We start from the raw sequence: 24,427 nt of genomic DNA, 5'->3' as shown, positions 1-24,427 counted from the left end.
CTGCCTCCGTAGCAAAAGGCAGTTGAAAGTGGCTGCCTCGCGGGAGGTCCCGGCCCCTGGGAGCAGACCACCACCACACTGTGGGGTTCCGCGTCTGTGCGTGGACAGCCAGGGCGCCCAGGGTCCGTCTTCCTCCCCAAGGGGCCCTGCAGGCTCCCTGGGCCGGCTACTGCGAGCTGGGCGCCCGGGGAAGGGAGGAGGATGCCCGGGACCGGCTGCTGCACCGCCCCAGCCGCACCACGCTGCAGCCCCGTACCCGGAAGTCTTCCGGGAGTTTGCTCTCTGTCCCTGGCCCTTAGAGGCTGCTCCAGCCCTCCTGGGAGCCCCTCTCCGCTTCCCTGCCACAGCTTCCTTCCCTGAGCTGTCCCACGGAGCGCGTCCATCCCTGCCTGGCCTGGGCTCCTCCCCTCTGCTGTGAGGCTGCAACAGAGCCTCTTGGCCTGGTCTTTCCTATGGACGAAGATGAGCCATACTAGGTCCCCTGCAAAGACACACGCTGGAATGTGCAGTTTGTCGGGACGTGCAGAGTATTCTGTGTGTGAATGTGTGAAAGAGAAATGAGAAAAGCTGGAATGCGCAGATGCACAAGGTGCCCACGACGTAGACTCAGCCGTGCGAGGGAACTACCCGTCGTGACGGGCCGTGGGCCAGGCCTAGTGGCCCTGTGACCGCGGGTTCCCTGCCCTGCTGGGCTGACTCTATTACAGGGAGGGGAAACCCCTGGTCTCAGGGGCTGAAGCAGTTTGCATTCTGGACAACATAGCAGGAGCCCGTTTGCAGGATACCCCAGAACAGGGGGTCGACGGGGTTGGGTCCCACCGGGCTGCCTCCTTTGCCAGGAATCCTAGAGGAGGAGACTTGAGGGGAACTGGGGAGCTGGCTAGTGTGCACTATGGCAACAGTGCGGGTTGCACGAGGGGGAAACGACAGGCCATCCTCTCCTGGTTATGGACGGAGACCAAATAACTAAGTCAGGCTTTCAATTTCGCTGCGCGCCGCCAGGGCGCTCTGACAGCAGGTGCGGACAGCACAGGTCACATCCAGTCGCCCGCAGCCCATATTCTACTGGGACGAATCCACCAGGGCGGAAGACTGGCATTGCCCGCATTCCGCGCAAATGCACGGGCGTGGACCCCAACAACTCTCCAGTAGTTTAGTAGGCGCTGGTCCAGCCCTTCCGGAGACGCGGGAACTTTCTGCTTCTCCTGTGTTGCTTCCGGGGGAGGCATTAAGTGCTGTCTTCCACGTCGGACCCAGGTCTTGGGAACCACGTTGGCCAGTGAGAGTTTGCGATCTGTTTTATCTCTCCCTTGGCTCCCAGGGGAAGATCTGGGTTTTGGTTAGACAAATAGCCTTGAACATGGATTCTGTTCTGGTGGTGGAGGCACTCGGTTTCTCTGACCACTAGATGGCAGTGCGGCCTCACCCTGGTCCTCAGCCGCAGATCCCCCGCCCTTCGTGCTTGAAAAAAAGCAGTGAGCTGATTTTAGTGCACAGTCCAGAATTTGTTTGCCTTTTATCTTTTCTGCACAAAGTGCAATTTTCAATCCCCGATTTTTATTTTAATTTACACTACAAATTTCATAAATACAACTTTAGGAATATAGTTAGTCTTCCCACCATACCCACCCACCCACACTCCCACCCCTCCTCCTCCTCCCTCTCCACTTCCCAGTCCCGTTCTCCATTAAGATTCATTTTCAGTTAATTTTGTAAGCAGAAGACCAACTCTATACTAAGTAAAGATTTCAACAATTTGCACACACACACACACAGGCACAGGCACAAACAGAACTAGTTTTACAGTTAACTCTCACAGTACAACTTACTGGGGACAGATGTCCCTTATGCTGGTTTAGTGCACAGTGTCTCCGTTGTTGATTTAACAATTGATACTCTTATGTTTGACATCAGTGATCACCCAAAGCTCTTGTCATGAGCTGCCAAGGCTATGGAAGCCTCTTGAGTTCTCCGACTCTTATCTTGCTTAGACAAGGTCATAGTCAAAGTGGAAGTTCTCTCCTCCCTTCAGAGAAAGGTACCTCCTTCTTTGATGGCCCATTCTATCCCCTGGCGGTGTCTCACCCAAAGAGGTCCTTCAATTAGGTTATTTTTTGCCACAGTACCTTGGCTTTCCATGCCTGAAAGGCTCTCACGGGCTTTGCAGCCAGATCAGGAAGCCTTAAGGGTTGATTCTGAGATCAGAGTGTTACTTTTTTTTAATAGAAAACTTTTACTTGATAAATATAAATTTCGAAAGTACAACTTTTGGATTACATCAGCTTTTCCCCCCATTAACTTCCCTCCCACCCACTAACCATCCCATCTCCTACTCCCTCTCCCATCCCATTCTTCATTAAGATTCATTTTTAATTATCTTTATATACAGAAGATCAACTCTATACTAAGTAAAGATTTCAACAGTTTGCACCCACACAGACACACAAAGTATAAAGTACTGTTTGAAGACTAGTTTTACCGTTAATTCTCATAGTACAACACATTAAGAACAGAGATCCTACATGGGGAGCAAGTGTACAGTGACTCCTGTTGTTGATTTAACAATTGACACAGAGTGTTACTTAAATCGATTGTCATTCTATGAGTCTGCTGTGTGGACTTCGTCCCATGTTGGAAGGTTCTCTCCTTTTTATTTCTATGTATTGTTATTATTGGGCACTTGATCCTATTTATATGATTTCCTTAACACTTAATCCTATCTATATGTTTAATTTAACACTTAATATGATCACTTTAACACTTAAGATGGCATTTTTACCACCAATTTTAATGGGATTTGGGGTCCCATAACAAATTTTTAAACTGTACCCTTAGAAGTAAGTCTGTAGGAATGTATGCAGAACTATGTAGCTTTACAGTTACAAACTTCCTCCTCCCTCTCTTATTCCCACTCTTATTTTTTACTGAGATCTATTTTCAATTGACTTTATACACATGATTAACTATATGTTAAGCAAAGAGTTCAACAAATAGTATTTAAAAAGACAAAAAAAAAAAAAAAAAAGAAAAAAGAAAAGAAAACGAAACTGTGGGGCCTAGGCTGTGTCATAGCGGGTAAAACCGCCATCAGCAGTGCCGCCGGTTGGAGTCCCCGCTGCTCCACTCCCAATCCAGCCCTCTGCTATGGTCTGGGAAAGTAGTAGAAGATGGCCCAAGTCCTTGGAAATGAGCAGATTTCCTTTTTTTTTTTTTTTTTTTAACTGCTGTGTACTGTTCTCTAGTGTACATAACCCATAATTTCTTTATCCATTCTTTGGTTGATGGGCATTTAGGTTGATTCCATGTCTTAGCTCTTGTGAACTTAGCTGCAATAAACATGGAGGTGCAGATAACTCTTTTGTTCACTGATTTTATTTCCCTTGGGTAAATTCCCAGGAGTGGGATGGCTCGGTCATAGGTCATATCGTCGGTCTATATTTAGATTTTCCAGGTATCTCTACACAGTCTTCCATAGTGGCTTTACCAGTTTACATTCCCACCAACAGTGGATTGGGGTATCTTTCTCCCTAAATCCTTGCCAGCAGTTGTTATTTGTTGACTTCTATATGAAAGCCATTCTAACTGGGGTGAGGTGAAACCTCATTGTGGTTTTGATTTCCATTTTCCTGACAACTAGTGATTCTGAATATTTTTTCATGTGTGTCTGTCACCATTTGCATTTCTTCTTTTCAGAAATGTCTGTTTAAGTCCATGGCCAAACTCTTACTGGGTTGTTTGTTTTCTTGTTGTAGAGTTTCTTGATCTCTTTGTAGATTCTGGTTATTAATCCTTTATCAATTGCATAATTTGCAAATAATTTCTCCCATTCTGTCGGTGGCCTCTTCACTTTCCCGAGTGTTTCTATTGCCATACAGAAACTTCTCAATTTCATGTAATCCCAGTTGTTAATTCTCGCATTGGCTGCCTGTGCCTCTGGTGTCTTTTCCAAGAACTCCTTGGTTGTGCCAATGTCTTACAGGGTTTCCCCAGTGTTCTCAATTAATTTGATGGTGTTGAATCATGCTGAGTGGATTTTGTGTAACGTGTTAGGTAAGGGTCTTGCTTTATACTCCTGCATGTGGATGTGCAGTTTTCCCAGCACCATTTGTTGAATAGACTGTCCTTGCTCCAGAGATTGGTTTCAGGTCAGTGGTCAAATATAAGTTGGTTATAGATGTTTAGATTGATTTCTGGTGTTTCTATTCTGTTACATTGTTCTACCCATCTGTTTTTGTACCAGTACCAGACTGATTTGATTGTAACTGCTTTGTAGTATGTCTAGGTTCTCTTTTATCCATCTTCCTTGGTGCCTTGGGGGAAGATCTGGGTTTTCTTGGTGGAGGCTCTCGGTTTCTCTGGCCACTAGGTGGCAGTGGTGCCTCGAGCAGGTCTCTCACCAAAGCTCTCCCGCCCGTGGTGCTTGAAAAAAATGCAGTGAGATAAGTTTTAGCACACATCCTCTAACGGGGGAGCTTTTCTCTTTTCTGCACACAGTGAAATTCTCAATCCACAATTGAAAAGCCACATTTGCTAGAGGAAATAACTTCACTACCTGTGAAGAAAGACTTTACTTTTTTGGTTTGCTTTCAAACACGGTTGCTTACTTTTTATTATTATTTTTTTCTCTGCCTTAAACCAAATGAATCTTTGTGGAATTTTTGTGAGTCCTCTATGCAACCCCAAACAGCAGACAGGGAAGAATACAGCCATACACTTGAAGCCAGGGAAGGGTAGGGAGCTGACATTGGAGGGTTGCAAGTTCAGGCGAGACAGAGGGACACAGGTGAGGAGCAGGGCTACAGGCCAGGCAGAGCAGAGGGTTTTAGTCAGCACTTTCCTGTAACATCCATCAGGGAGGGCCCTTCTTTGCTAAGAGGATCCTTCCTGTGGCCACAGGTTCTCAGACTGGACTGAAAGTGCAGTCCTTGTGAGCAGTGGCCATCACAAAAGCAGGACAAGGCTGGGGTGCAGCAAAGACAGTTTCCTCTACCGGGGTAAGGACAAGGGCAGACTTGGGCCTGCAGAACCACTGTCCTGCTCAGTGAGGACACGCTGTGCTTTTCTTCTCTTTTCCTTTATTTAGCTCTTATCATTTGCCACACAATTAGAGGGAAAAAGAGAGGAGAGAGACCTTCCATCTGCCCATTCACTCCACAATGGCTGCAACAGCCCCAGCTGACCTGATCCACAGCCAGGAGCCAGGAGCCAGGAGCCAGGAGCTTCCTCCGGGACTCCCACGCGGGTGCAGGAGCTCAAGCACTTAGGCCATCTTCTACTGCTTTCCCAAGCCATAGCAGAGAGCTGGATCAGAAATGGAGCAGCTGGGACTCGAACCAGCGCCCATGCGGGATGCTGGCGCCACAAGCAGAGGCTTAGCCCACTACAACACAGCGCCAGCCCCCTGCAGTGTTTCTTAATCAGAATGAGGTGCACTCAGCCTAGCACCAAGGTTTATGTATCATCAGTAAGACTAGCTTCATCCGTCATTCATACCCCTTGGTGTTCCATCACAGTAGAGTTACACCTCGTGTGTGCTACCCAGCAGGGCCAGTTGGCAAGGCAGCTGTGCCTGCTTTGCCAAGGCCAGTTTCTGGAACCCAGCGAAGGGGCTGGGCTCTTTGAACAGCCAGCCTAGAGGCTCAGAGGCTCCATCCACATGAGAACTGGAAAGGGAAAGAAAACTAGCGGGTGGGGTTACAACCTGGCAGCTGTGTCTGCTGTTAACGCTCCAGGGCCTTGGCTCAGCCGGGGGCCCTGGCTGGATACCTAGGTCCTCTATGAAGTCTTGACCCAGAAGACCTGTGGCCTGGCCCGAGCCCACCCTAATCAGGGTGATCTCCCTGCGGTTCCCTCCAAATGGGTTGGGCAGCCCAAGGGCAGCAACCACAGGCCCCTGGCTCATGCTAAGCTCACAAGGCCACCTGCCCAGGTGTCTCTCTGGAATTCTCCGGAACTGAAGAGCCCACCTACTGAAGATGACTGAAAAGGCCCTCGCCCCTCATATGCTTGGGACTGTAAGCATCCCCTATAGGCAGATGGCTACACAAGGGAATGGCAGCAATGCATTTCCCACGGCCCCTGCCATCCTGTTCCAGCACGCGAGACCACAGAGATCATTCGAGCCACCAGCCACGTTCCTGCCCCGGGGTGCCCTCAGCGCTTGCCCGGCCCTTCAGCACTGCTGAGCTATGTCCCGCAGGGCACCCTGGCACCCCGCCTTGGAACTGACTGCCAGGTGAGATGTCTGTGGCAGTGAGTGACCCCACGTGGGGTCAGTTCAGCGGTCCCTCAAGTCCCTGCAACCTTAAACAGCGCAGCCTGCTCCATGTACCTACGTGTGCCCGGCCTGTTCTGTGCACCTGCCGGTTCCCATTGCAGTTACCCACCATTCACTCACATGCATTCTGCCTTTGTACAAATTCCTCTTGGCTCAAGCCACAGGGACCCCTCGTGCTGTGTGCACACTGCCTGTTTCAGTCCCCGCCTGATGCCCCATCTGCTTCCCCCTCACACTGCCAACGCGGACACATTTCTCCTGGGGTGGGGAGTGAAGCCGCAGATGGCGCACTCTGTCTGTCTGTCTCTGCCATGCAAACAAGCAGAATGCAGACATCTTCTAAGGAAGATAAGATTTTGCAAGGCATTCGGGGATTTTCTGGTCCAGCGGCAAAAAGCTATCTTTTGCCTGGCTCCTGCCTTGACTGGAGCCCGTGTTGAGATGTGCAGAGCGGCAAGAAAAGCATCACACTGGATGCCACGTTACAGACCCTTATGCAAGGCAGCAGAATTAGGGACGGCATCCTTGTACAGTGCTGAGGGTCTCTGCAGAGAGCCACGGGGCTGCAATGCTCTTCTCCGCCCAGGTCTGCTACCACGTCTGGATCTGCGCTGGGCAAACCCCAGCTACTGAGGGGCTCACAGGGCTCCTCAGACCACAGGGTTTTATTCAAGCACCGCTGCCCCTGCCCTGAGGAGCTACTGTGACACCCCTGCCCCCTGCCCTGAGGAGCTGTGACCTCACCATCCCCCCTGCCCTGAGGAGCTGTGCCATCACCATCCCCCTGCCTGAGGAGCTGTGACATCACCATCCCCCTGCCCTGAGGAGCTGGGACATCACCATCCCCCTGCCCTGAGGAGCTGCTGGGACATCACCATCCCCCTGCCCCCTGCCCTGAGGAGCTGGGACATCACCATCCCCCTGCCCTGAGGAGCTGCTGGGAAATCACCATCCCCCTGCCCTGAGGAGCTGCTGGGACATCACCATCCCCCTGCCCCATGCCCTGAGGAGCTGCTGGGACATCACCATCCCCCTGCCCTGAGGAGCTGGGACATCACCATCCCCCTGCCCTGAGGAGCTGTGACATCACCATGCCCCTGCCCTGAGGAGTTCTATGACATCACCATCCCCCTGCCTCCTGACCTGAGGAGCTGCTTCCATAGCTTCCCTACTGGAAAGATGTTTGGGTGGGGAGCAGGTGTCCAGGGGGCTGTCCTGCCTGCAGGCTCTCCTGGAGGGCCCGGGACCAGGGCTCCAGAGAAAGTCCCTCCCTGTTGCAGCTCTGGCAGCCTGGCCGCTCGTCCCCAGTCTCTGGGCCCCGTGTGCCTGCTGTTGGTCCCCGGGCCAAGATAGGAGCCATCCAGGGTGGGAGCTGTGACGACCTGGGCCCCTAGGCCCAGCCTCCGACCCATTCTGAACACTCAGGATCTTTCCCAGAAGTTCTTTCCCTTCCTGAGGAGTTTGAAGCTCCTGGATGAGTGATCTGGCAGCTCTCCTGTTTGACCAGAGGCCACGGCATGGAAGGACGATGGGAGAGAAATGGAAAGATGAAAATGTGGGCACGCGGCCCCTCTGCGGGTAGCGCAGGCCACACCAGCATCTCTGAGCATAGGCACCTGCCCTAGCAGGCTCCATCAGCAGCCCAGCCCTGAGTCAGAAGAGGAACGGAGGCGGCTCAAGGACTGAGCAGGAAGGGCCTGTGTATGGCTGCCTCCCTAAAGAGGACTGGCGTTGTCCGGGCTAAACAGGGGCTTGGTAGAGTATGCACTGCTGTCCCCGTGAACACAAACCTGCAGACATCTCAGTGGCTTCATCGTCAGGTGAGTGAGTGTTCAATGACAGATCCTTAGAAAAAGATTCTTCACTTAAGTCAGAGAGAGAGAGAGAGAGAGAGAGAGAGAGAGAGGGGGAAAATCCACCCATTCAGTGTTTCAATGCCCACGTGCCACCAACAGGCAAGACTTGGCAAGGTGACAGCTGGCAACCAAGCATTCAGTCCAGGACTCCCAGGTGGCTGGCAGGGACCCAAACTCTCCAGCCATCACCTGCGGCCTTCCTGGGGTATGTGCACTAGGAGGCAGCTCGGATCCAGAGCTCAGAAAAGAATCGACCCAGGCATGCTATTTGGGGTACACGCATCCCAAGCATGTGCTTTTTGGTTTTGTGGTTTATTTGTTTAAAAAGATTTATTTATTTGAAAGGCAGAGCTACAGACAAAGACCTTCTCTCCAATGGCTCACTCCCCAACATGGCCACAATGGCTGGCGCTGGGCCAGGCTGAAACCAGGACCCAGAGCTTTTTCCCTGTCTCCCATGTGGGTGCAGGGGCCCAAGCACTTGGGCTGCTTTCCCAGGCACATTATTAGTGAGCCGGTTTGGAGTGGAGCAGCCGGGATTCGAACTGGCGAAAAACGGGAGACGGGAGAGAAGAGAAGAGAAAGAAGGCCTGGATTGAGTACACTGACCCTTCACCCAGCTTCATTTTCTCTTTGATCCTCATTTCTCCTCCTTAGGATTGTCCTCAAGTACTCCTCTTCTTTCTATTTTTAAGCTTCATTTCTTTGAAGAGCCCAGTGTTGGGGGGGTGCGTGTGGGGGAGAGAGATCAATCTTCATCCACTGTTTTACACTCAAATGGCTTCAGCGCTCAGATGTGGCCCGGCCACAGCCAGGAGCTAGAGAGTCCAGACTTGTCTCCCACAGGGGTGGCGGTAGCCTGAGCACTGGGCCTTCTCAGCTGCCTGTGCAGGCCTGTTTGCATGGAGCTGGATTGGAAACAGGGCAGCCAGTGCTCCCATATGGGATCACACGCCCAGCCCCCAAACACTGGTGGCCCTGGCAGCCTTGCTGGGTCAGCCTCCTGGGCAATGTGGCATGGAGGGGTGAAGGGTAGTGCGTGGGGCAAGGGGAGGCTCTGACTCCCATCTGGCTGAGCAGCTGGGTGCAATCTGAACCCTGTGGCCACTGGAAGTTTCCTCTTAGGTTTGCTGGCTTGATCTTGCAGGCATTTAAGGGGGGAGTTTGGTCAGGACACTGGGACCCCAAGAAGGAGGGGGCAGGGAAACAGGTGACAGGACAGGTGGGTGAGCAGGCACCTTTCAGCTCTGTACCAGGGAGTTGAGGGAGGCCTCCCTCACAAGACAGATTTGCTACCATAGAAATAAATCTGAAAACACACACACACACACACACACAAACATAATTAAAAGGCAAAGAACAGGGAAGTATTTGCAACAGACAGGACAGAAGGCGGTTCTTTCTACCCATACAGCTGTTAGCATAATTTAATGTCATTCTGACAACAAATTAGAGGACAGAGAGGGTCAGAAAAGCAACAACTCCCAGGTGAGCAGCAGAGGATGTGCCGCCCCCTGCGGTGTTCGCTGGGCTTTGCAGGGAGCCCGAGAAGCCGGGGGCTTTGCCACCAGAACAGGGCCCTCTGGAAATCCACAGGGAGCAAGCAGAGAGGGCAAAAGGACAGAAGAGCAAACCATGCTTTCGTCTTCCACAGGGACACTGTGGGCCTGTGGGCGACTCTGGCCTCTTGCCCCCTTCCCCTGCGTTTCCTGGGCTGCATCTCCTGAGCAATCAGTAGGGGCCTTTTCTACCAGGGGCAGAAAGGGGAAGTGGCAAAGAGCAGCTGCACCTGCACTGCAGGAGCCCTCTGATCACACTCAGTCTCAGAAAAGCCGCCCAGTATCCGGTGCCTCTACAAACGTTCTAGGAGCTACTGGAAGTAACTACCGTGTGATGGCCCCGGCTGCCAGGACACAAGCTAAGCTCGGCCTGAACTACTTCCTGGACTGTGGTCACCCCTGAAACACGTGCTGTCACCCCCTTCATTGCCACTTGTGCAAGTGAGGTACACAGAGGTGCACTTGGCTACCAAGAGTCATCGGAAGAGACACCAGGACTGCCCACTGCCCCCGCTCTGTCACTCTCTGGGTCACACCCTGGTTTGCAGAGAGCTTTCCTGCCCCCCCCCCCCATGCCAGCTGTGAAATTTTCACAAAGAAAATCCCTGGAAGCAATCAGGTCCTCGTTCACTTCTTCCACACAGAGCTCACTGCCCACACCCCGCCTGGCCCTGTTCTGTGGCTGGGGTGACCACAGGGCAGGGAGCAAGAAGTGAAGGAACACAGCTCCTGGCCCAAGGATGTGCGTGTGTGTGTTTAAATATTTATTAAATGAAAGGCAGAGAGAGATACTTTCCATCCTCTGTTTCACAGCCCCAGTGGCCTCAATAGCCAGGCCTGGGCCAGGCCAAAGCCAAGACCCAGGAGCTCCCCTTGTGGGTAGCAGGGGCCCCAGCACTTGGGGCATCTGCTGCTGATCTACCGGGCTCAGCAGCATGGAATTGGTCAGCAATACAGCAGTCAGGACTGCAGTGGGCAGCCATCTGGGCTGCTGGTGTCCCAGGCAACAGCTTAACCTGCCATGCCACAAACCAGGCCCCCACCGATTTTTGAAAATGAGGTGGACCTCTGAGTCCTGGCTCATGCTTTATCCGTTTCCCATCTCAGTTGCCAAGTTTGTCTCTGGTGGAGGACATGCTATCTGATTCAGTAAGAGACCCAAGGCTTACTTCCAGTGCTTGGAAATGACTTCCAGAACAAACCCCCATGCGACATACCTGAGTTTAAACAGATGCTCAAGCACCTAGGCCAAATGGAGCAGTATCTTTCCAATGCACCTTGACCCAGCAAAACCTCACGAAATAATCACACGATCTAGGTCGTAGTTACCGCTGGGAGAAAGCAGTGCAGCGAAGACTGGCTTCCTGGGTTCAGCCACATCTGGCCCCTTGCTTGACAGTGGAATGCGGGTAGCTTCAAGGAGTACTCTGGCGGTGCAGGTCCCTGAAACTCCAGATAAACTGGGAAGGCAAATGACAGGAGCCTACTGAGGGGAGAAGTGCCAGCTGCAGCGGTGCCCAGGCACCACCCTCTGAGCGGGCCCAGCAGGAAAGCAGAGGGCTTCCTCTGCAGGTGAGTTTGCATCTGGAATCCTGTGGGAGGCTGCCTCTCCTCCAGGCTGGCCTGCTCCCCCGCCCAGACCCAGTGTAACGGAAGCAGCCTCTTTTCTGGGTTGAAACTGCTCCGCTTATTTTTTTCAAGCGGGAAGGGCGGGGGAGATGAGGGGCGCAGTTCGCCGTGATCCGTTGCTGCCATCTAGCGGCGCCAGAAACAGGACGCGCACTGCACAGAGAAACCTTTTCTAAGGTTTACTTATCTGTTTGAAGGCACAGGGCCTAAGAGAGCTACATAGAGAGAGAGAGAGAGAGAGGTCCGTCTTCCATCCACCGGTTCCCTCCCTCCCGCAGTGGCCGGAGCTGCGCCGATCCGAAGCCAGGAACCAGGGCCTTTATCCAGGTCTTGGACGTGTGTGCAGGGCCCCAAGCACTGAACCATCCTCCGCTACTTCTCCGGCGCATTCGGATCGGAACATGGATCGGAACTGTGGCAGCCAGGACGACCGGAGCCGAGGGCATGTCGGCACCATGGAAGGCAGTTGTACCCGGTACCACCGCGACGGACCCAAAGCCGTCTTTGCTAATGCAAATCCGAGAACCTCTCCTGCCGCCCAACGCCCAGTCTCGAGTGCAAGATCACAGAAAACGCTTGAGACCCCTCTTTAAGTCCCGGAGATCCTGCCCACCAAAGAAGCCGTTAGTCCCGCCCTGGAATCCTAGCAACCGCCGCGGGAAGTCCCGGTGCCGCGGACGGAGGCTTCCAGGGGGCGGGGCCTCACCACGCGCGCATGCGTGGGGGTGGCTGCGCGTGGGCGCCCGGTGCATTCTGGGCCAGGTGACCCGGGGCCCGGCGTGCGTGTCCGCCCGAGTGGGCGGTGGGTGAGGCGCGAGCAGGGCCGATGGGGCAGCTGATGTCCAGGGTGTCCTGCCGGCGGCCCCCGACTTGTGGGAGGCCTACACGTTAATGGTTCAGTCTTGTCCGTGACCATTGGAGGATCGCTTCCCGCTTTTCGGTCCTCTCCTCTTTCTGTGCTGTGATACCGGGTGGTTCTCTGCGGGCGCGAAATCGTCCGACGTCTAAAGAGCGGCAAGGACTCCCGTTTCTCTTGCTGACCTAGAATGATAAGGTCGGCAGAGGCCGCAGATTCACTGTGGCCCGTCAGCCCCGCAGCGTGCTGGTTCATTACTCTGCCGCATGAGGTCTTAGCGAGGGTCCATCCTCTGCACCGGACAGTCGGGGGGAAACCCTGGGTGCGTGTCTAATCGGGAGTCACGGGTGAATGGTGCCTTTGAGTAACTGAGCCATGGGTGTTGTCTCTGGGGTCAGGGAAGGGCGAGCATGCCTGACACGTCTCCAAGTGATGGAGGCAGGCGTCCGCACCCCTGGGTGATGGCACTGTCCTGAGTGCTCTCTACTGGACCGGCAGTCTTGTCCCCCGCGTCCTGCTGGAGACACCTGCCACCTTGCGCAGTCTGCGGCTGCTTTGTGTCTCCCTCACCCTGGTCAGTTCTGCTGGCCCCTGGCTGACTCAGCCTCAGCCCAGCTGCGCTGACAGCAGCAGAGCCCCCTGGATGCGGGTCTCACCCTCATCCTCCCCCTGTGCAGGGCTTGCCCCTCTGCAGCCCAGCTGCGGGTCACCTACCCCTAAGCAGTATGGCTCCCTTCAGGTGAGCACTTGGGCACCTTTTAAGAAAAAGAGACTTGATTATTTGAAGGCAGAAGGACAGAGAAAGAGGGACAGACAGAGGGAGTGGGCCACCTTCCAGTCACTGTTCACTTCCCAAATGGCCACAGATGCCTGGGCTGGGCCAAGCCAAATCAGGAGTCTGCAACTCCATCCGGGTCTCCATGTAGGTTGCAGGGGCCCAGCACTCAGACCCTCATCAGCTCCTTTCCAAGGTGCATGACCTGATGAGCTGCGCCAGAAGTGGGGCAGGTAGGACTCCAACCAGCCCTCACATGGGAAGCAGGTATCCCAGGCAGCAGCTTAACCCACCGTGCCACAGTGCCAGCCCTGCACCCTGGTCTTGAATCAGCCACTGTCCAGACTCTCCTTCAGGGAATCGTGCCCCTGGCGTGTCCCCTGCCACACAGCAGCAGCCTCCATCAGCTCCTGAAAAGTGCCAGGGGCTTCCGAAGGTTCACGGGCAAGTGGAGGTGAATGCTAGGTTTACTATGGAGCATGCAATGCTGCAGTCACTGTGATGTTTGTTCAGTGTGCTCGGATCTTGTGCACTTTTTGAAGACCCACCATACAGTCGTGCGAAATGAACGTTCTTATTCCCAAACATGTGTTGGGTAAAATCCTACTTGAAGCCTCTGCACTTCCTTTCTTCTTCTGTTTTTTTTTTTTTTCTTTTTCTTTTTCTTTTTTGGACATCATATTTAGTGATAAAGACAGACAGAAAGGTCTTCCTTCCCTTGGTTCACCCTCCCAAATGGCTGCCACGGCCGGCGTGCAGCGCTGATTAGAAGCCAGGAGCCAGGTGCCTCCCCCTGGTCTCCCACGCGGGCGCAGACCTCAAGGACCTGGGTCATCCTCCACTGCCCTCCCGGGGCACAGCAGAGAGCTGTACCGGAGGAGGAGCAACCAGGACAGAACCCGGGGTGCACAGGCGGAGGACCAGCCCAGTGAGCCAAGGCGCCGGCCCAGCCTCTGCACTTCTCTGAAGAACCTTTCTTCGCTGAGAGTTTCCTCTGGGCTTGTCACTGCTCCGTGCACTGCTAACCCTGTGACTGCAACAGATCCCATTCCGGCCTTGTCTTTCAGGTCGACCAAAGAGTTTTTATATTATGTCCAACTCCAGAATGTTGCCAGACTACCTCACTTCCGCGCGCGTGTGTTAACTGCCAAATATGCCCAAGGCGCCTCCGCGGTAGACCCAGCCGTGCACATGGAGCTTCTGCACTGTGAGGCCACAAGGCGAGGCCTGGTGCCCTGTGACAGCACATTCCCTGCAGTGCTGGGCACGAGGCTCTGTTATGGGCTGGGGAGCAGGGCGTTGTCTCACAGGCTGAAGCACTTTGCGTTCCTGAAACACATCATGAGCCCTGAGCTGCCGCAGGACGTGCGTGAAGAGCGTGGGATTGCCCGCTCCCTTTGCGGGATGCCCCAGTACAGGGTGCTCATGGGGTTTGGGGACGCTGAGTATCCCACCGGTCTGACTCCTCCTTCTCCATGAACCCTCAGGGGAGGCGGCTGGAGGGGAGCAGGGGAGCTGGCAGGTGTGCACTCTGACAGCCAGGGAGTGGAGAGTGTGCTGGCCGCAGTTGGGGTGCAGGAGACGGAAAGAAACGAGCCACCTTCTGCTGGTCAGGGACGGACACCGAATAAATCAGGCTTGCAGGGACAGGGCTGCGATTCTCTGTGGCCGGTGCGGTCTAAGGGCAGGTGCAGACAGCACTGGTCCCACCCCCTAGCCCACAAGAGACAGAAGGAAACAGCCAGGGGCTTTTCTGGAGGAAGATGGGCACTGACCTCATTCCGCTCCGATGCGCATGCTCCGTCCCCGCCAATCCTCGCGTAGTTGGAGTCCGTAGCCAGGCTTCGTTTTCCCTTCTGTTTGGACTGCCTGCTGCTGTTGCTATGGTTCCGGAGGCGGGACTACGGTGGGCGTCCTTGCCTGGGACGGCTTTCGGGGGTCGTTTCGGAAGGTCCCAGTGCATTGTGTTCTTGTTCTTTATTCCACAAGGCTACTCCCGGCCAGGCCTGCCCTTGGAGTATTGGAGAAAAAAAAAAGAAAGAAAAAAAAAAGGTCAGCGTGAATTTTCGCCTGGTTTGGGCGTCCCTCCGTTTCTCTGGCCACAAGATGGCAGTGTTGCGCCGCAGCGCGAGGCTGCGCGTGCCTTCCCCCTCCTTTCGTGCTGACAAAAAACGCGCCACGTGTTTTCCCGCTGGAAAGCTGGTTCGTCTTGCAGTTCCAGATTTGGGGACCTCAAATGCCACTGTTCCTGGGGTCCCACGCAGAAACTCACTCTCGGCGCACAATGCGTTTTGCTGTTTTCGGTGTGTTGGCTTTCAACTTTAGTTTGTTTCTTGAACGTGTTTCGTTAATATATAGACCGTTTGCACTTCGAGCGGACCCGGGAACTCTTTCTTCCCACCCTGTGTGTGCCTCCAGGTTCCCCTTGAACCTGGGCCCTGCTTCTCTGAAACGTGCTGTTGCTGCATCCTTGGGGTTGTGTGCGTGGGTGTAGGTGTGCGTGGCCCTCAGGGGACTGCCCTTGGTGCAGCCGCAGTCTCGGGCTGTGCATTCCTTTTGTGGGTCTTCCCTTAGGGTGTTCTCATCCATGCAGGTGCTTTTGACACATCTGAGGCCCAGGCTGTCAGGACCGCTTGCTTCTCTCTATAAAGCTCAGTTGGACACTTGTGCATTGCGTTCTTTTGTCTCATCTCCTGGAAGCTGCTTTCGAAAATGTTGAAATGTGTCAGGCAAATTCAAACACACTTCCTCCTGATCGCACATGGCCACCACCGTGCTCTCTGAGGAGCCTGGAGCTGTGACCCTTGTCATTTCCTTATTGATCCCGGGCCCCTGGAAGAGGACCTCGCACTGCCTGGGTGCCTGGTGAACACCGCGAAGTAAAGGGACGCTCGTGGTTCCACGCATGCTGCCTCGTGTACTACGTAAAATCAGTCTTTCCATGGCCTGGATCTAAGACAGTTATGGCAGGTAATGGGCAATGGCTCCTTGGTTGAGTCCCTGCCTCCCTCATGGCAGACCCAGATGGAATTCTGGGCTTCTGGTTTGGAACCGTACCATCCCTGACTGTTGTGGGCATTTGCAGAGTGAACCAGTGGATGGAAATAAACCATTAAAAAAATAAAATGTTGGAGCTGGTGCAGTGGTGTAATGGTTTTGCCATTTCTGATCTAGCTCTGTGGTATGTCCTGAGAAGGCAGTGGAGTATGGCCCAAGTGTTTGGGCTCTTGTACCCTTATGGGAGACCCTGCAGAAGCTGCTGGCTCCTGGCTTCAGATTGGGCCAGCTGTGGCTGTTGGGGCCATCTAGGGAGTGAACCAGTGGATGGAAGACCTCTGTCTTTCAATTTTCTTTCTCTCCCTCTCTAATTCTACCTCTCAAATAAATAAATAAATATCTTTAAAAATGAAATCAGAAAATCATTAGAGGATTGCTTCTTGCTTTTTGCTCCTCTTCTCTTTCTGTCTGTGCTGTGATATGAGGGTACATTCATGTGGGAATAAAATAGTCCTGATTTATAAAAAGAGCCATTGGCCGCCATTTCTCTTGCTGACCTACAATGATAAGAAGGTGGAGCTTGGCCAATCCACAGCCAGGGTCCAGGAGCTTCTTCCGGGTCTGCCACGTGTGTGCAGGAGCCCAACAATTTGGGCCATCTCCCACTGCTTTCCCAAGCCATAGCAGAGACCTGGATCAGAAGTGGAGCAGTCAGGACTTAAACTGGTGCCTATATGGGATGCTGGCACTGCAGGCAGTGGCTTTTTCCACTGCGTCACTGCACCGGCCCTAGCCAAGTAGTTTTAAGTAGCTTTAAGCATTAATGAATGATGGTAAAATTTATAATACCTTTAAAAAGCCATCAAAAATTAAGCATTGGCTCTCATCAATAGCCATACTATTGAGTGGAGATGTTCACAAGCATTTACTATTTAAAAATATTGATGTGTGCAATGGCAACCAATAGGGGAGCGATGGAAAATGAGTACAAGGTTTCTTTGGGAGCTGGTGGAAATATTCAAACATTAGGTTGGGCCTCGGCGTTGTGATGCAACAGGTTAAGTGACAGCTTGAGATATCCATAAGGTACCTGATTGAGTCCCAACTCTGCTTCCAATCCAGTTTTCTGCTAATGTATGTGGAAGGCAGTGGATGGTGACTTAAGTGCTTGGGCTCCTGCCATTCATGTGGCAGACCCAGATGGAGTTCCTGACTGTTGGCTTTAGTCTGGCCCAGCCCTGGCTGTTGCAGGCCTTTGGGGAAAATGAATCCTTTCTCTGTGTTAGTCTCCCTTTCAAATAAATTAAGTAATTTATTTAGATTTGGTTGAGCTTAAATAATAGTGTTCTATATACACAACATGTAATTGATTTGTATACTTAAAACAGGTACATGGGGGTGGTGCTGTGGTGTAGCAGGTGAAGCCGCAGCCTGCAGTGCCTACATCCCATATGGATGCCAGTTCGAGTCCCGGCCGCTGCACTTCCGATCCAGCTCTGTACTGTGGCCTGGTATAGCAGTAGAAGATGGCCCAAGTCCTTGGGTCCCTGCAACCGCGTGGGAGACCCAGAGGAAGCTCCTGGCTCCTGGCTTCAGCCAATTTGGCTGATGAAGCCATTTGGAGAGTGAACCAGCAGATAGATGTTTCTCTCTGTCTCTGCCTCTCTGTAATCCTGCCTTTCAAATAAATAGGTAGATCTTTTCTTAAAAAAGAAAAAGGTAAATATATTACATCCCCAATAACCCTGTTAAGAAAATTTAAAAAACAAAAAAAGTGGGCAGAAGGGGAGCCAGTGTTGATGGACGGCAGAGACCACGAATTCACTCAAGACTTTCCGCCCTGCAGGCTCGCTAGTTTATTTATTCTCTTTCACTCATCAGGTCTTCAAGAACCTCTATCTTCTGGACTCAATAGGAGTCTTTGTGAAGAAAATGGCGGTAGATCACTTTTTGTGGTTCTTGATGCCGCTCAGTTTCTCTATCCGCTAGATGGCAGTGTTGTATCATGTACTTTTCCTGCGTCTGTCTGTCCCCCGCCCTTCCTCCCTCAAAAAAATTTCTATGGAGGAGCGGCGGCGTATTGCAGCCTGCAAACTACAGTGTGCACTGGTTCGAGTCCTTTATTAGTCGCAAGAGTCAGCAGAAGACAACTCTAGGATTCGGGAGCCTCCCGCACACCTAGGAAGCCAGGTTAGCGTTCTTTGCTCCTGGCTTGGACCTGGACAGACCCCGGCTTTTGATGCCATTTGGAGAGTGATCCAGCAGATGAAAGATCTCCTTCACTCTCTGCCACTGTGTCGTTTCACTAAATCAAAGAAATCTTTCTAGGGAGGAAAGGAAAGGCATAGCGACCCAGTAGATACATAGCCAGCCAGAAAACCCCCACGTTGTCTTTTGCCTCAGCAAATTTGCCATTGGCTGGTGTCAGGCCTGGCTGAAGTCAGCACCAGGAGATTTCTGCAGGTATCTGAGGTCTTAGGCAGGATCCCACGTGCTTGGACCATCACCTGCCACCTCCCTCAGTGTGGATCGGCAGGAAGCTGCAGTGGGGAAGGGAGCCTGCACTGGATTCCAGGCTTACCAACCTGGTTTGTGGGCATCCCAACAAATATCTTCCCCTAGCTGCAGCAGGTGCACATCCCACAGCTTTATCCTTTTGAAAGAACTTTTAAAATTATATTTTAAAGGCAGAGATCAAGGGGCAGGTGCTGTGGCTTAGCAGATAAAGCCGCTGCCTGCAGTGCTGGCATCACATATGGGTGATGGTTCCAGTCCCAGCTGCTCCACTTCCAATGCAGCTCTCTGCTATGGCCTGGGAAAGCAGTAGAAGATGGCCCAAGTCCTTGGGCTCCTGCACCCATGTGGGAGACCTTGGAAGAAGCTCCTGGCTCCTGACTTTGGATTAGTGCAGCTCTGGCCGTTGCAGCCAATTGGGAGTGAACCATTGGATGGAAGATCTCTCTCTCCCTCTCCCTTTCTCTCTCTCTCTGTGCCTCTGTCTCTTTGCAACTCTGCGTTTCAAATAATTTTTTTTTTTCAAAAAAGGCAGAGAGCGAGAGAGAAACTGACATATATAAATCCCCCACAAGCTAGTTCAGTCCCCAAATGCCTGCAGTATCCTCAGTTGCTTTTATCCTTTTAAAGCTTAACTTTAAAACATTGTTAGTTAATTAATTAATTGAAAGAAGGGGCTAGGATTGTAGCTGCAGCTTGCTACTTCAGCATCCCATATCAGTGCTAGGGTTTGATTCCTGATGCTCAAGTTCTGATTCAGCTTCCTGCTCAGGTGCCTGGCAAGGCAGTGGAAGATAGCCCAAATACCTGGGCTTCTCCCAAGGTATTAGGAGATCTAGATGGGATTCCAGGCCCCTGACTTCTGCCTGCCCAAGCTCTGGTTGGCCATTGTAGCCATCTGGGGAGTAAACCAGTAGATGGAAGATCTCTTTCTCACTGTCTCTCTCTCTCTCCCTGTGTCACTCTGCTTTTCAAATAAATCATTTTTTAAAAGATTTACTTTATTTTATTTGGTTTGAAAGTCATAGTGATGTAGGGAAGCAGATAGGATAAAATTCATTTAGGTTTGTGAGCTGGAAGACCACGCCTTCACCACAGCCCCTGTGTGATCTCATGCCCCTACCTTACCACACCTGTATGCCCACCTGCCCATCAGGCTACATAACCACTCCCCTTTGGAAGTGGATTAAAGGCCTGGAGCATGGTGGGCCCGGTCCTTTTGACATGTTTTGCTGTTATGGACCTTTGTTGCCTTTGTTGCCTGGCGCCTTCGGGGCACTTGGCCTTCGGGCCATCCCTGCTCTCTGTCTTGGCTTCGCTGCCCACTGGTTCACTCTCCAGTTGGCCGCAATGGGCAGAGCTGCGCTGATCTGAAGCCAGGAGCCTGGAGCTTCCTCCGGCTCTCTCACATGGGTGCAGGGGCCCAAGGACTTGGGCCATCTTCTATTGTTTTCCCAGGCCACAGCAGAGAGCTGGATCAGAAGTGGAGCATCTGGGACTAGAACCGGTGCCCATATGGGATGCCGGCACTTCAGGCCAGGGCTTTAACCTGCTGCGACACAGTGCCGGCTCCTGGCCTGCTTTCTACTTGGTATGGATTCCAACTTAATTTCTGGGCTTTCCTTTCTCCCTTAGATTAACGCCCTCACTCTCCTATGCATTTGTCTCACTAAATAAAAAGCTTAAAACTTATCAATCTGCCTGGTTTATTCATGCCAGTATTCAGAATTCTCTGAATTCATGGCAAGAACATTAATAGGCAAATAGGTATCAATAGTTACAGATAGAGTTGGACATACAGGCAGCTGGATTGGAAATGGAGGCGCTGAGATTCAAACCAGTGCCCATATAGGAGGAGGGCAGTGCAGGAGGTGACTTTACCTGCTACGCTACAACATGAGCCCTAAAAATAAATTTATAAAACCAATAAATAAATGGCAGAGAGACAGTGAGACAAACACACAGATACTGCCCATCTACTGCTTCCCTCCCCCAATTTTTTTAAAAAAGATTTATTTTATTTATTTATTTGAGAGGCAGAGTAACAGACAGCTATCTTCTGTGTTCTCGTTCACTCCCCAAATGGCTGCTATGGCCAGGGCTGGGTCAATCCGAAGCCAGGAGCCAGGAGTTTCTTCTGGGTCTCTCATGTGGATACAGGCGCCCAAGGACTTGGGCCATCTTCCACTGCTTTCCTAGGCCATAAGCAGGGCACTGGCTCAGACGTGGAGCAGCCGGGATTTGAACTGGCACCCAGAGAGGAAAATTCTCAGTCTGATAGAAAAGGAAAGGACACAGATTACTGACAGGGATGCAGGAAAGTGCCTCACACTGTTTATGGTGTTTGCAGTATTCTGAGTGGTCTCTATGGAACCATCACTCTCTCCCAGGGTCTGAGGACAAAGGTACTCATGTCTGTGGCCGGGTAACCTTGCAGTTTTTAATCTCTCATCGTCGTCGTGATGTTCTGATTCTGGTACCCCCAGGCTGACTGGGCCTCAGCCCACCTGTGCTGACATCTGCAGGACCCTGTGGATCCGGGTCTCATCCTCCATGCTTCCCTTCCGGGGCTGTCCACTGCGCAGGCTCAACTGCTGCTCACCTACCCCTCCCCAGTTAGGCGGCTTTCCTGAGAGCGCCCTGCCTCCCAGAGTCTGCCCCCTCCACTGTCTGTATCCCTCCCGCAGGGAAGGCAGCCCCCTGAGTCTAGGAACTCAGGTCACCTGCAGGAAGCTAGGATCCCTCTTCCCCAGTTGCCTACTGGTGTGTTTTGCAAAATGAACGCTGAGCCCATCACGCCAAAGGATAAAGTATTCTGTTCCAATCACAGGGATTTTTTTTTTCTTTTTCTGAAGATATGCCATACTATGTTCAAGTGAAAAAGAACATACTCTTAAACATGTACTTTGTCAGAAAGAATAGAATATGTTGTCAGTGCGTGTGTGTATGCAAAATGAGAATGGCTTGAAGGGGCAGATGCACAAGGCGCCTATGAGGTAGAGCAAGCCGTGCACACGTGTCATATGGCGAGGCCTGGTGGCCCTGTGACAGCGGTTTTCCTGCAGTGCTGGGCACTGAAGCTCTGTTACTGGGAGGGGAGCAGCGAGCAGTCTCCCAGGCTGAAGCACCTTTGCGTTCTTGACAACACAGCATGGGCCAGACGTTGCCGAGTTGCCGAAGGACGCGCGGCAAGAGGGTGGGATTTCCCACTCCGTTTGCGGGATCTCCAGGACAGTGGGAGCAGTTGATGGTTCCGAAGAAAGGAGTGAACATGGCAGGAGCAAAGTTCCTGAGAAGGTGGATGTCTGGGGCTCCTGAGCAGAAGTGAGGGCCAGGCTGCAGTTAGGAGCGTTGGAGAAAAAGCACGCCAGGGCAAACAGAGGAAGGTTGAGTTTGGGATCGTGTGACCATTCCCGTCGCCTTGGGGCCATCTTCTCCAAGAATCATCAGGGGATGTCACTGGATGGAGCAGGGTTGCTAGCCAGTGTGCACTGTTAGCAGTGCAAGTTGGAAAGCAAGAAGCAATCTTCTAATAGTCACGGATACGGACTAAATAATTCAGTTAGGCTTTCAGGTACCGAGTGCAACAGTTTTCTGGGAGCGAAACTTGCACATCCTCGGTCGCGGTCGCGGCCCCTAGCCTACAGCTGCCCACACAGTTGAAAGGAAAAATCAGAAGCACTTCGGGATCAAGACTGGCGCCGACCTCTTATGGCTCCTGTGCGCAGGTCCGGAAGCCGCCAATCCTCCAATAGCTTGGCTCCTCCACGGGTCACGTTCTTCCGGGGGTGCAGGTCTGTGCTGTTGGTGTTGCAGTTGCTGCTGCTGCTGCTGCTGCTGCTGCGGTTAGGAGGGCGGGGATGGGAAAGGCGTCCTCGCCGGGGTGGGTCCGGTGCAGCGCTTTGGCCATTACCAGTGAATTTTGTTTTTCTCCTTTATACGGATCGGCTTTCTCCGGCAAGATCTCTAGCGGTTTAGTTGGAAGAACAGGGTTTAACGTAGGTTTTGCTGCGATGTGGGTGACTGTCAGTTTCTCTGGACGCTAGATGACAGTGTTGATCCGGAAAGCTGCCCAGCTCGCCTCTATCCGCCCCCGCCCGTCGGCTTTTAAAAAAATGCAGTAGACTTTCGATTTAAGAAAAAAAAGAATTTTCTTTTCTTCCGAAGCTTCTGAGAACCCGCCGCCTGGAATCTGAAGAAGCTTTCTCTCCCGTCCCTGACAAAAACTCAGCGAGGGGCAAAAAGACCTTTGCTTTTCTAATCCCAATTTCTCCCCCGTGAATGCCTAGGTAGTTAGAATTTTCTGCCATCAGAAACATTGTGAGGTCCCCCCCCCCCCCCCCACTGTGGCGCAGCATCGGCATCCCATAGGGACGCCGGTTCTAGCCCGGCTGCTCCACTTCCGATCCAGCACTCTGCTATGGCCTGGGAAAGCAGTGGAAGATGGCCCAAGTCCTTGGGCCCCTGCACCCATGTGGGAGACCTAGAAGAAGCTCCTGGCTCCTGGCTTTGGATCAGTGCAGCTCCAGCTGTTGCGGCCATCTGGGAAGTGAACCAGCAGATGGAAGACCTTTCTGTGTAACTCTTTCAAGTAAATAAAATAAATCTTAAAAAAAAAAAAAAAAGAAACATTGTGACATTTCCTTTCCCAGAGCTATCCTTCGTTTTAGGGACCTTCACCAATATATGCATCCTTTATGCTAATAACTGAATCTGCTCGAAAACATTTGGAGAGAGAACGTTTAATAAAGAAAGCCAATCTTATCCATAACCCTTTCAGACAATGGTGAACTGTTAATTATATTTGAGGATTGTTTCCGGAGAGGTTTTTCAGCTATAACGCTGCATTTTGCAGGTACAGAGATTTCCTGTTTGCATCACTGCTTAAGCATCTGTTTAAAAACGTAGCTATTTTGCGTGAGTTATTGTGTTCTAAAAATTATTTGAATAAGGCTTGAAGTTTAAAAATTCATCTTCTGGAAGCAGTATGTATTCTCCAAGAGTTAAGTATGATTAAAAACTGAGGTGAATGGAGAGAAACAACCTCTAACCCCCATCTCAAAGGTCAACATCATAAAAAGCCATTTCTCTCCCTAAGGGCTCCTGTTGTGACACTTTCCACTGAACACCACCTAGCAGGGTGTGGTCAGTGGGGCTGTCTGTGGAAGAAATGAACAAGGCCTTGTTCACTTCCAGGGATTTTCTTTGTAAACATCATAGCTGGGATCTTGAAGCAGGAGAGCTTTCAGCAAACCAGGGTGTGACCCAGAGAGTGACAGACCAGGGACAGTGGACAATACTGTTGTCTCCTCTGAGAAGCCCGGAGAATCTTGAGTGCCTGTTTCCACAGGTGTAAATGAAGATCGGTGACAATATGCACCCTAGGGGGTGAGGGCAGTGCAGGTAGCTCAACAGGTGCTGAGCCTGTGTCCTGGCAGCCTGGTAAATCACATTACTGATGTCAGTATATAGCAGGTACAATTTTTTTTTTTTTTACAGGCAGAATTAGAAAGTGAGAAAGAGACAGACAGAGAAAGGTCTTCCTTCTGTTGGTTCACCCCCCAAGTCGCCGCTACAGCCGGTGCTGCGCCAATCCGAAGCCAGGAGCCAGGTGCCTCCTCCTGGTCTCCCATGTGGGTGCAGAGCCCAAGGACTTGGGCTATCCTCCACTGCCTTCCCGGGCCACAGCAGAGAGCTGGACTGGAAGAGGAGCAACTGGGACAGAATCCGGCGCCCCTACCAGGACTAGAACCGGTGTGCCGGCGCCACAGGCGGAGGATTAGCCAAGTGAGCCATGGCACCAGCCCAGTTTGTTTGTTTGTTTATTTATTTTATTTGAAAGAGAGACAGAGGTAGAGACAGAGAGAGAGAGGTCTTCCATCCACTGGTTCACTCCCCAGATGGCCTGCAATGACCAGAGCTGCGCTGATCTGAAGCCAGGAGCTAGGAGCTTCCTCTGGGTCT

At 52.2% G+C, this 24,427-nt stretch overlaps 2 long non-coding RNA genes across 2 annotated transcripts; one reads left to right on the top strand and one right to left on the bottom strand.

Annotated features, from left to right (window-relative positions):
* Nucleotides 1-2,213: 2,213 nt before the first annotated feature.
* LOC127487854 (uncharacterized) lies at nucleotides 2,214-11,996 on the bottom strand. Its single transcript, XR_007915107.2, has 2 exons — nucleotides 10,910-11,996; nucleotides 2,214-4,419 (listed from the first exon to the last, which is right to left on the bottom strand). It is a non-coding gene; the product is annotated as an uncharacterized lncRNA (long non-coding RNA).
* Nucleotides 7,278-23,092, top strand: LOC127487855 (uncharacterized). Its single transcript, XR_011385672.1, has 2 exons — nucleotides 7,278-8,097; nucleotides 11,600-23,092. It is a non-coding gene; the product is annotated as an uncharacterized lncRNA (long non-coding RNA).
* Nucleotides 23,093-24,427: the final 1,335 nt, after the last annotated feature.

This window comes from Oryctolagus cuniculus, chromosome X (assembly GCF_964237555.1).
Source record: "Oryctolagus cuniculus chromosome X, mOryCun1.1, whole genome shotgun sequence".
Taxonomy (NCBI): domain Eukaryota; kingdom Metazoa; phylum Chordata; class Mammalia; order Lagomorpha; family Leporidae; genus Oryctolagus; species Oryctolagus cuniculus.
This window is presented reverse-complemented; position numbering and strand designations above follow the sequence as displayed.